The sequence below is a fragment of the Erpetoichthys calabaricus genome, chromosome 15, assembly GCF_900747795.2.
Source record: "Erpetoichthys calabaricus chromosome 15, fErpCal1.3, whole genome shotgun sequence".
NCBI classification, from domain to species: domain Eukaryota; kingdom Metazoa; phylum Chordata; class Cladistia; order Polypteriformes; family Polypteridae; genus Erpetoichthys; species Erpetoichthys calabaricus.
The window spans coordinates 93,680,518-93,691,633 of NC_041408.2; positions in this window are offsets into that span (position 1 = coordinate 93,680,518).

Sequence of the window (11,116 nt, forward strand, 5' to 3'; positions counted from 1 at the left end):
GTTAATATGTAGAATGTTCGCGATGTTTGTTTTACCTCTAAAGTGTGTAGATGATCGCATCCGTGTGTGATTATTTTATTTTGTGGGGGCAGTGATTAGCATTTATAAATGTATTTTACTCGTCGCGTGCAGCTGTCAATCTGTATTTGTTAGTGTTTTAAGACCCGCCCCTATACTTCATTGACCAATCACACTATTGATCTGGGAGCAAGATTTGAATGCTGATTGGTAGGAATCCATAGTCGAGGAATGGAGAAGTGATCTCGTCAACGTAAAATACCCCAAACTGCACAGATGTATATAAAACGTAAAAAATGGTTTAAATGTGAGTTTAGTATCACGTAACAGAGAAGAAATAGTCAACATGAGGAGTCTCTTATCAGTCAATAACATAGCCAGTGTACTCTGAGCCACCTGGCGTAGAATAAAGTGCAGATGCAGTCACTAAATCAATTCCACAGGGGAAAAAATGTTGCCCGCAAGCCCAGAATTTCAGCTAGTAAACCCATCGCGAGGAGAACTTGATATACACACAAGGACCTAGCATGGCTGTCCAAGGGGGCTTGCTACTTTGCTCCCTCATGCATTCCTGGAAGTTGTGCAGATATAGACACTGCCCATAGTGCACGTTACATGTGCCTCTTCTGGGAATGCCCTACCCCACAGTCCCAGCTGGACACCCTAGAGCAGGACTTGAAAAATTCAGTAGCTTCCACCTGCCGACCTCCAGAACTCCACTTCATTGAGGAACCTACCAAAGTGTACACATCCTATGATGCTTAGCATCCTCTACATCATACACTAGTGATATTATGTGATACACCCAGTCATTTGTGTCTTTCTCAACACACATTTTGAAGATGCTTCATTCTCATTAAACACCCTTGTTTTTAACCATTGCTCCTTCACATAGATATCGAGTCCCCCCCTGCCTTTTCCACTCCGTCTGGTTGTATCAGATGAACCCCATCCAGCATTAAGATAACATCTGAAATAAGACGTTTTTCTCCACAGTATCCACAAATGCCACAGTACCTTTACTCCCAGTGATTTTCCGTGAGCTGTGACCGTTCATCTGACTTATTTAAAAGTGATCCAACATTCCTCATTATATGGATGCAGGCCAGAACTGAAAGCTTTCCACCTTTTATCCTCACTGCAGATCTTCACCGTTTCCATCCTCGGCGGGGCTGCTCCTTCTATAAGGTGTAACTAGGCGGCAATGATTGCTGTGCTACTGGCTGAGCTGCGGGAACATTTAACATACCCTGTGGTACGGCCTTCAGGGTCTCTTACATTCTTAGATGTTGTAGATGTAAGGCAGCCTTCAGATCCTCTACGCTCACCTTATGACATTTCTCAAATCCACAATTTGTCTGAAAGGAAGCTGGAGATGTGCCGACGCTTAGATTTGCAAAGGCAGCAGCATGTCTTCAATTTAAAAATCTATTTAAAAATTTATAGTGAAAAGCCAGATGCCAGATCACATATAATCCTAACATTAATAATTTATAAAAAACTCGAAAAAATAAAAAACTCTGCAGTATGTAATCCTGAATATGAGATTTAGGACGGCAGTCTTCAGTTGCAGTGGAGCAGGTTTTCACTTCCACCAAGTTTTTAATTAGAAGTCATTTGTTGCTACAAAAGCAGCATAGACTTTTTGGGCTTTATGTTAGTTAGCCCACCTGTTAAGATTCAGAACCCTTACTTGCTTATTTTAGTTTTAAGCAGCTGCATTCAGATTTTGATTGCTTCCTAATTTTCATACCAAGCTTCCAATTTTTAATAAGGTCCAAAGGTCAAAAGAACTGTTAGTTAATCAGCAAACATGGTGCCTTTGTGTATATTCATCATGAGATATCTCTCTATTGTAAAAGAAAATCACGAGACGAGACTATTTCAAAGAGATTTTCTCAAGTCTCGCCCTCCTGTCAACGATTTATGGTTCATGGCCCACGCCCGCGGTCCTCTCACCTCTCATTCGTGTGAATGCTTTTGTCATCACAGTTCCTGCTCTTTCAGCTCTTATACATTTTTACGTTTTCCTCACTTTAAGTTCCCAATTAAAGAAGACGTATTATGTCCCAAATCTTATTGAAGAATTTCATCCCGAAGGGTTATCAACAGAAGAAATGAGTACAGGGGCAATCCTAGCACCGAGAAACGATGAAGTGAAATGAATTAATGTAAAAATTGTCAATTGGTCTTCCCTGCTTAGGCTGCTGCCCCTGCAACCTGACTTCGGATAAGCGGTGGACAATGGATAGATGGATGGATGGATTGTCAATTGGTTACGCAGCATCCATCCATCCATTTGCCAACACGTTGAATCCAAACACAGGGTCACGGGGGTCTGCTGGAGCCAATCTCAGCCAACACAGGGCACAAGGCAGGAACCAAACCCAGGCAGGGCGCCAACCCACCACAGTGGTTACACAGCAAATTGGTTAAATTCGTATCAGTAGACTCTGCTGAAACAGTTGGTGGTGATGTTGCAGAAGATGAAAACATCAACTTACAATATCACGTAGAATATCTACAACTATCAACACCGTACAGTCTTCCACTGGCCGAATTACTGTTGAAAGAAGGATGAATCCAAGAAAGGTAATGTAGTACATCTTCAGGGGATAACATTAGACACCAAAGGAGATGTTAATATGCCATTCATATTAAAACGTTAACAGTTTCCCGTTAGAACAGATTTTGCAAAGACAACAAATCACAGGGACAAACATTCAAAAAAGTCGGTTTATTTATTAGAGAGAGAGAAACGAAATTCACTCACAGCATTTATACATTGCGTTGTCATGAAGAAAGTCCAAACGCAGAATCAAAATTCAATGCGATAATGACAAAAAGTTAATTCAAAAAATTGTTTTTACTGAAGTTTTACAGTAAAAGTGTAAGCTTAAAAAGTATTTGCGTGTTAATTTCAAATCCAAACAGAATGAAATCGTATAACGCAACGAATAACTCAGTTTCATGGGTTACTCATGTGGCCAAATCAGCCTGACAAGTTTCATTAAAATCTGTGAGGTCCAAAAGTGTGACCCGTCTGCCGTAAACACACAAGTTCTTATATCGAGTTTTCTTTTATGACTCTTGATGTTTGCTCTCGAAATCTTGGAATGCACAAGTTTTATAAACGTGACCCTAGGAATTCATTTTTGGGCACACAAGAAACTTTTCAGTGTAACCAGAATCTTGGACGGCCAAGAAGGTGTGCGCCACAGACCTTTATGCTGTGGAAGTTCAGCCCCGAACACAGACAGACAGACACCAGATGTCCAAAAACACACACGTTTAATACTTCTCTTTAGTGTACAACACCTCACAATGCTCGATTCAGACAAATACTTTCTCTCTTTTTCTACTCTTCTGTCGCCCTCACTCCTTCTCTCACAAGCTCTGTCTTCTTCCTCCTGACTCTGGCTCATCTAATGGAGTGAGGCGGCCCCTTTTATAATGCCCCAGATGTGTTCAAGGTGCTTCGCAATGATCTTCTGGCAGCACTTCCGGTTGTGGCGGAAGTGCTGCAGTCCAGGACTCCATAATTCTCCGGGTGCCCCCTGGCGGTGGCCACGGACCCCCAACAGGGTTGAGCTTCCAAGCCCTGATCCTGTGGCCCCGATGCAGACTAGGACAGCTTCCCTCTCGCGGTCCAGGGGAGGTATTGTCCCTCTCCTGGTCCTTCCAGGCGTCCCGTGCGAATTCTCGTTTTTGCCAGCCTAGCAAAGGTATGCAAACATGGTGTCACGTGATGGCAGCAGGCTAAGATGATTGTAACCCCACTGGAATGTTTCAAAATCGTCAAAGTTATCACAAAAATGGGAAGAAAAAAACAAAAAAAAAAGCTAAGAACGTTCAAAAATACCTGCAGGAAAGTTGAAAAAGGCCACAGCATTATGACAGTAATATTTTATGTCCCTTGGTCTGACCCCCCAGGCTGCCCCTGGAGTGGCAAGACACAAATGAAATGTCTAAAACCTGGCAGGTGAGAAGCACCCGCGTGTTAAATTTCAAAGCTTTGCAGAAAGGACGCACAGACTGATATTGTGCTTGAAGGTTTCACCGAGTGACGCACGAAAAACCGAACCATCTCCGACTCCAACGTCAACGTATGTTTCTTGGCCCATACACGAAATGAAAGATATGCAATACAAAATCCAGTTGCAATTATGTGAAGGAGCCACGTGCAGTAAAATACACATTTTTCCTCGTCGTCGTCCTTCAGTTCTTGGACACAAGTCATTCCGTACGGCTTCATTCGTAGTGAGTGCAACACACCTTGACGAGACCTGCGCGAAACATTCGCTTGTTGTGTCAAATTATGTGTCAGTTTCCTAGGGCTTCGTGAATATCTGCTATGACCGCAGGTGTATGAACGGACGGGGCCTGATTCTTTTTGCAATTTGCAACCAACCCAGACTTACGCCACTTCTTCACCAACCCGTAACTACTGCTCTTTGATGGTAGGTTTACGCCAGGAAACTTCTGTGTGAAAATGTCCCACGTTTCCTTAAAAGAACCGGTAGACACATACGCCTTTACTATTCCAATCTTCCGGATCTCTTTCATGCATGTCTGTACCCACTGGCTCACGGCTTCCTTACTAATGCACAGTTGGGGCTGCTGACCCCGTTGCGACAACGAGGCTCATCGATTGCGACGGTACCCGCCTGTATAACGGCTTGAGCCAGCCGGTCAGAAACCGTTCGCTTTTTCATGCGCCACCCTGGTACAACATACAGTATGTTAGGGTTTGCGTGTCTACAGGCAGATGTTATGTCATCTGTGCCACAAATAAAATGGCACCTTAGAGACTTCAGCCTAAGACCTCATATCAACATGTGTGGATAACGTGAAGGACAGGCATTAAGAGAGATCCTTAAGTCCTGATGTATTGTTTCGATTTATAACGTCTGTATTGTCAAGTTTACTTGCACGTGCTAACCAATATGACACGTCACCACTCACGGACCCCATAATTAGAAACTGTAATCCACTTTACCTTGAAACCGCTGCCTTTTCTTCATGAAATGCACTATGTGGCCAAAAAATTGTGGACACCCGATTACCACACCTTGTTAGACATCCCATCTCAAAGCCATGGGTGTCAGTATGGAGTTGTCCCCCAAAGACAGTGTCCACTGTGTGATTTTGTGCCCATTCAGCCAAAAGGGCATTTGTGAGGTCAGGAAATGATGTTGGACAAGAAGTCCCGGCTTGTAATCGGCGTTCCCATTCATCCCAAACCTGTTCAGTAGGGTGGAGGACAGGATTCTGTTCAAGTCATTCCAGCTCCTCTGTGTCTTTATGGACCTGGGGCACAGTCACGTTGGAACACAAAGTTGGAATCACCCAGTTGTCTGCTGTGGCATTGACAGCACCCTTCACTGGAACCAAGGGAGCCGAGCCCAAACCCTGTCACTATCCCACCAAACTCCACAGTAGGCTCTGTGCAGTCCAGAAAGTAGCGTTCCCCTGGCGTCCACCAAACACAGATCGACCTGTCAGCCTGCCAGAGAGTGAATTGTGATTCTTCACTCCAGAGAAAACATTTGCACTACTCCTCTGGACTCCAATGGGGACGTACTTCATGCCACTTCAGCCAGTGCTTGGCATTGCACATGGTGATCTGAGGCTCAGCCATGGAAAGCCATTTCATGGAGCTCATCGTGCATGGCTCTTGTGCTGATGTTTCTTCCAGAGGCAGTTGTTGGAATGTTGTGGTGAGTGAAGCACCAGTGGAGAGGTGACTTTTACTTGCTGAAGGACTTGGTGGCCCCGCTCCATGAGTTTGAGTGGTCTACAACTTCATAGCTCAGCTGTTGTTGTTCCTCGATGCTTCCACTTCACAATAATAGCCCTTACTGTTCACCGTACATCTCTCTGTTCCTTTAGGTCCTAAACATTATAATAATTATGAAGATTTGAATCCAAAAATGTTTAAGAAGCCAATCTACCACACAATCAATATTCAAACAGGCCATTCACCCCAGCTGTCATGTATTAACATATTGCAATGTATTTTATTGTCATTTTTGTTTGTATTTTCTGTTATTTTTATTATTATTATTATTGTACTGTCTCTTGAAATGTACTTATATTCCATGGTCGTTGTGGGTGGAGCCCTGAGAAGCGGGACCACCCTGGGGTCCCCACTCTTGAGCCCTCCCTCTGGCTGTATAAGTAAGCTGAGCAGGCTCAGGAGTGGGGAATCATTCATTTATGGTGGGGGCTCGTGAGTATTCCTAATTATTATTGCTGGATTTTCTGGTTTTCGGATTATTCTCACTTCGTCTTAAGGCTTCTGTTTTTTGGATATCATTTTGGGACTTGGTTGCTAACGATTGGCTTTTGGGCAACTCCTTGTGCCTCTGTTTGCTCTGTTGAGGATTTCTTTGTATTTTTCAATTTTTGTTAAGCAAATCCTCGATTCATAAAGATTTGAAGAAAGCTATGCTCTTTTAACACAAGCCGAGGGTTTATGCTCATCCCTCCTCTTGTGGGGTTTTTGTTCTATTTTTGGATATTTCGTGCTGTTTTGCCAGTTCCCCATTTTTGGGCCTGCTCCGGCTGAAACCAGCAGACGGCCTTTGAGGATCTGGCTGAGCTTGGGTGGATGTATGCTGGGCTGGCCCAGCCCATGAAGATCCTGACCTGCCTTTTTGGAGGCCTCACACCATTCTGTCTTTGTGAAAACTCCAGATCATAACAACAACAAAGCCTGGAAATTCTGTCCAGCTAATGTCTCCATAATGACATCAGCTCAAGGGTTATAGGATTAGAGTCGTTATTGTCGTGGGTACAGAGAACAGTGAAATTCCCACTTGAATCTGCTGATCGATTTTAAACATCCCGAAAGTCCGGCTGTCCACCACACCACACTGAGTCTGCGATTCTCTTTGTGAAGAACAAACTTTTTATCATTTGTGTCAAATTTCCTCTTAACAAGTTTCCATTTCTGTCCTTGTATTCTTGATGAAGATCTAAACTTGTAGCAGGAGCAGCTTAGTGGACGTTCCATACAATGAGAAAGAAAGAGGAATGTGTGAGAAAAACTTCACAAAGGAGACGATCTAAAATGTGCAATTTGGTCCTTTCATCTTCCGTAATTGAACCTGCCAGGCCCTAAAGTTCTTTACTTATGGGACAAACAAAATGAGGCAAAATGTCGCGTTAGAAGACATAATTGGCATCAAATATTTAACTTTTTGAAGCTTTTGAAATGTGTCAGTTGGTGTCCTCAGTTTTGTAAGCGGTTGGGTAAGACCTTGGTATTTCCTGAAATGCTGGTTTGCTGCTCTGTTGCCATGGAGTGGAGAGGCAGCTTTAAACACAAACCCTGCGGCACATGTGGTGACACGACAGAGAGAGAGGGACATCTGAGGAGTTGGGGACAAGAGGGGCGGGCGCAGCCCTACTCATTTGAGGCCATCTTGAAGGCACTATATACAGTAGGTCACATCTGGGAAGCTGCTAGCGTATTTGTTTGGATCTCCAATCTATGGTACTCTGTGTGTCTGCCTGTCCAGCTATGGCACTGTGCCATTCCTGTCCCTCTATCATATAGCACCTTTACTGCCTGTCCCATTTTTGATAAAGAGCCTTTCCTGATTATTTATCTGTGTCTATATTATATATTTCAGAGTGCCCTTCGTATCTCTGTATCTCTCTATCAATCTTATAGTGCCTTTCCTGTAGGTCTGAGTCTTATATAGCACCTTTCTTATCTATCTGCCTGTCCATCATATGTTTCCTATCTACTTTTGATAAAGAGCCATTCTGATCTATCTGTTTAGATAGGGCTTTTCCTATCTATTTATCTTTGTCTCAGTTATATAGTGCTTTTGCTATATGTCTTTGTCTTATATACTGCCTTTCTACATCAGTCTGTCTGTCTATCATATAGTGCCTTTCTGTCTGCCTAGCTTTTGGGATAAAGCCTTTGCAGTCTATCAGTTATAGAACGCCTGTTTGCTTGTCTCAAATATATAGTGTCTGTCATATCTATACTGGATATTTTAGACTCGCATCTATCTATTATATTACGTACCGCCTTTCCTGTATGTCTATGTCCTATGAAGAGCCTTTGCTATTTGTCTTCCAGTTCCTCACATAGTGCCTTTATTGTCTGGCTAGCTTTTGATATAAAGCCTTTCCAATCTTTATATTATATAACGCCTATCTGCTTATCTGTTTTTATGCGTCTCAGTTATATAGTGCCTTTCCTGAAGGTGTGAGTCTTACAGAGTGCTTTACCTATCTACCTTTCGATATTTAGGCTTTCCCTCTCAGTGCGAGTCTTTTATTGTAACTTTCCTGTCTACCTTTTGATACAGAGGCTTTACCTTCTATCAGTTATATAGCACCTTTCCTATCTATCTATCTATTTTTCCATCCATCATTATAGTGTATCTTCCATTGTGTCTTTCTTGTATACAGTGGTGTGAAAAACTATTTGCCCCCTTCCTGATTTCTTATTCTTTTGCATGTTTGTCACACAAAATGTTTCTGATCATCAAACACATTTAACCATTAGTCAAATATAACACAAGTAAACACAAAATGCAGTTTTTAAATGATGGTTTTTATTATTTAGGGAGAAAAAAAATCCAAACCTACATGGCCCTGTGTGAAAAAGTAATTGCCCCCTTGTTAAAAAATAACCTAACTGTGGTGTATCACACCTGAGTTCAATTTCCGTAGCCACCCCCAGGCCTGATTACTGCCACACCTGTTTCAATCAAGAAATCACTTCAATAGGAGCTGCCTGACACAGAGAAGTAGACCAAAAGCACCTCAAAAGCTAGACATCATGCCAAGATCCAAAGAAATTCAGGAACAAATGAGAACAGAAGTAATTGAGATCTATCAGTCTGGTAAAGGTTATAAAGCCATTTCTAAAGCTTTGGGACTCCAGCGAACCACAGTGAGAGCCATTATCCACAAATGGCAAAAACATGGAACAGTGGTGAACCTTCCCAGGAGTGGCCGGCCGACCAAAATTACCCCAAGAGCGCAGAGACGACTCATCCGAGAGGTCACCAAAGACCCCAGGACAACATCTAAAGAACTGCAGGCCTCACTTGCCTCAATTAAGGTCAGTGTTCACGACTCCACCATAAGAAAGAGACTGGGCAAAAACGGCCTGCATGGCAGATTTCCAAGACGCAAACCACTGTTAAGCAAAAAGAACATTAGGGCTCGTCTCAATTTTGCTAAGAAACATCTCAATGATTGCCAAGACTTTTGGGAAAATACCTTGTGGACTGATGAGTCAAAAGTTGAACTTTTTGGAAGGCAAATGTCCTGTTACATCTGGCGTAAAAGGAACACAGCATTTCAGAAAAAGAACATCATACCAACAGTAAAATATGGTGGTGGTAGTGTGATGGTCTGGGGTTGTTTTGCTGCTTCAGGACCTGGAAGGCTTGCTGTGATAGATGGAACCATGAATTCTACTGTCTACCAAAAAATCCTGAAGGAGAATGTCCGGCCATCTGTTCGTCAACTCAAGCTGAAGCGATCTTGGGTGCTGCAACAGGACAATGACCCCTAAACACACCAGCAAATCCACCTCTGAATGGCTGAAGAAAAACAAAATGAAGACTTTGGAGTGGCCTAGTCAAAGTCCTGACCTGAATCCAACTGAGATGCTATGGCATGACCTTAAAAAGGCGGTTCATGCTAGAAAACCCTCAAATAAAGCTGAATTACAACAATTTTGCAAAGATGAGTGGGCCAAAATTCCTCCAGAGCGCTGTAATAGACTCATTGCAAGTTATCGCAAACGCTTGATTGCAGTTATTGCTGCTAAGGGTGGCCCAACCAGTTATTAGGTTCAGGGGGCAATTACTTTTTCACACAGGGCCATGTAGGTTTGGATTTTTTTTTCTCCCTAAATAATAAAAACCACCATTTACAAACTGCATTTTCTGTTTACTTGTGTTATATTTGACTAATGGTTAAATGTGTTTGATGATCAGAAACATTTTGTGTGACAAACATGCAAAAGAATAAGAAATCAGGAAGGGGGCAAATAGTTTTTCACACCACTGTATGTCTGTGTGTCACACAGGGACTTTCCTGCCCACCTAGCTTTTAATATAGTGCCTGTTCTGTCTATTTATCTGTGTGTTTTGATTATATATTGTGCCATTCCTGTCTATCTTTGTCTCAGTTATGCAGTGACTTCCGCGTCTGTCTATATGTTTTAGAGTGCCTTTCCTATTTGTCTGTGTCTTATAGAGTGCTTTTCCTATCTAGCGTTTGATATGGAAACTCCTGCCAGCTATCAGTTGTATATCTGTATCTGTTATATAGTGCCTGTCATCTCTACCTGCCTGTCCTTTAGTACCCTTCTTATCTGTATGTCCGTCTAGTATATCCATCATATAGTGCCTTTCCTCTCTCCCTAACTGTTGATCTGTCAGTTTTATAGTGCCTGTATGTTTGTCTGTTTATCTGGGTCTCAATTATATAGTGCATTTCATGTGTATATATTTTAAAGTCTCTATCATATAGTGCCTTTCGGGTAGGTCTGAGTCTCACAGAGTGCTTTACCTATCTATCTTCAGATATTTAATATTTCCCTCTCTGTATGTTGTGCCCATTTACACAGTGATCTCCTATACAGCCTCTTTCCTATTTCATTTAGTTAGACGGTAATCAAGGTATACATAAAACAATCGTGTAATATAAACAGTAAATGCAGATCAACTGATAACGTGTTCTCTCTGGTGGTCTGCAGTCGGTGCCCATGCCGTAGTCCGTCCTAGCCGTCTATCAGAAAGTCCTGTAGGAAGCGCCTCCTCAAGTGCGCTCAATCACAACGTCGTGACTGCAGTCTGCACGCCTGCCACTTCTCATTTTTCCGCTTTTCGATCTCCAAGGCCAAGCCAGTGCGTTCATAAGGGCCGCATTGTGTCCGGTAGCGGACCTGCAGGGAGACCGGGAGTGCAGCCGCTACTTGCGCTTGCCTGCGAACCGGCAGAGTGACCGCTGTAGTCCCGTGCTTACCGCTCGCCTGCGCCGCGCCCCCTCGCTTGTTTTGGTTTTTTTTTTTTTATTTTGTCTTTTCGCTGATTGGTCATCACGTAGGCGG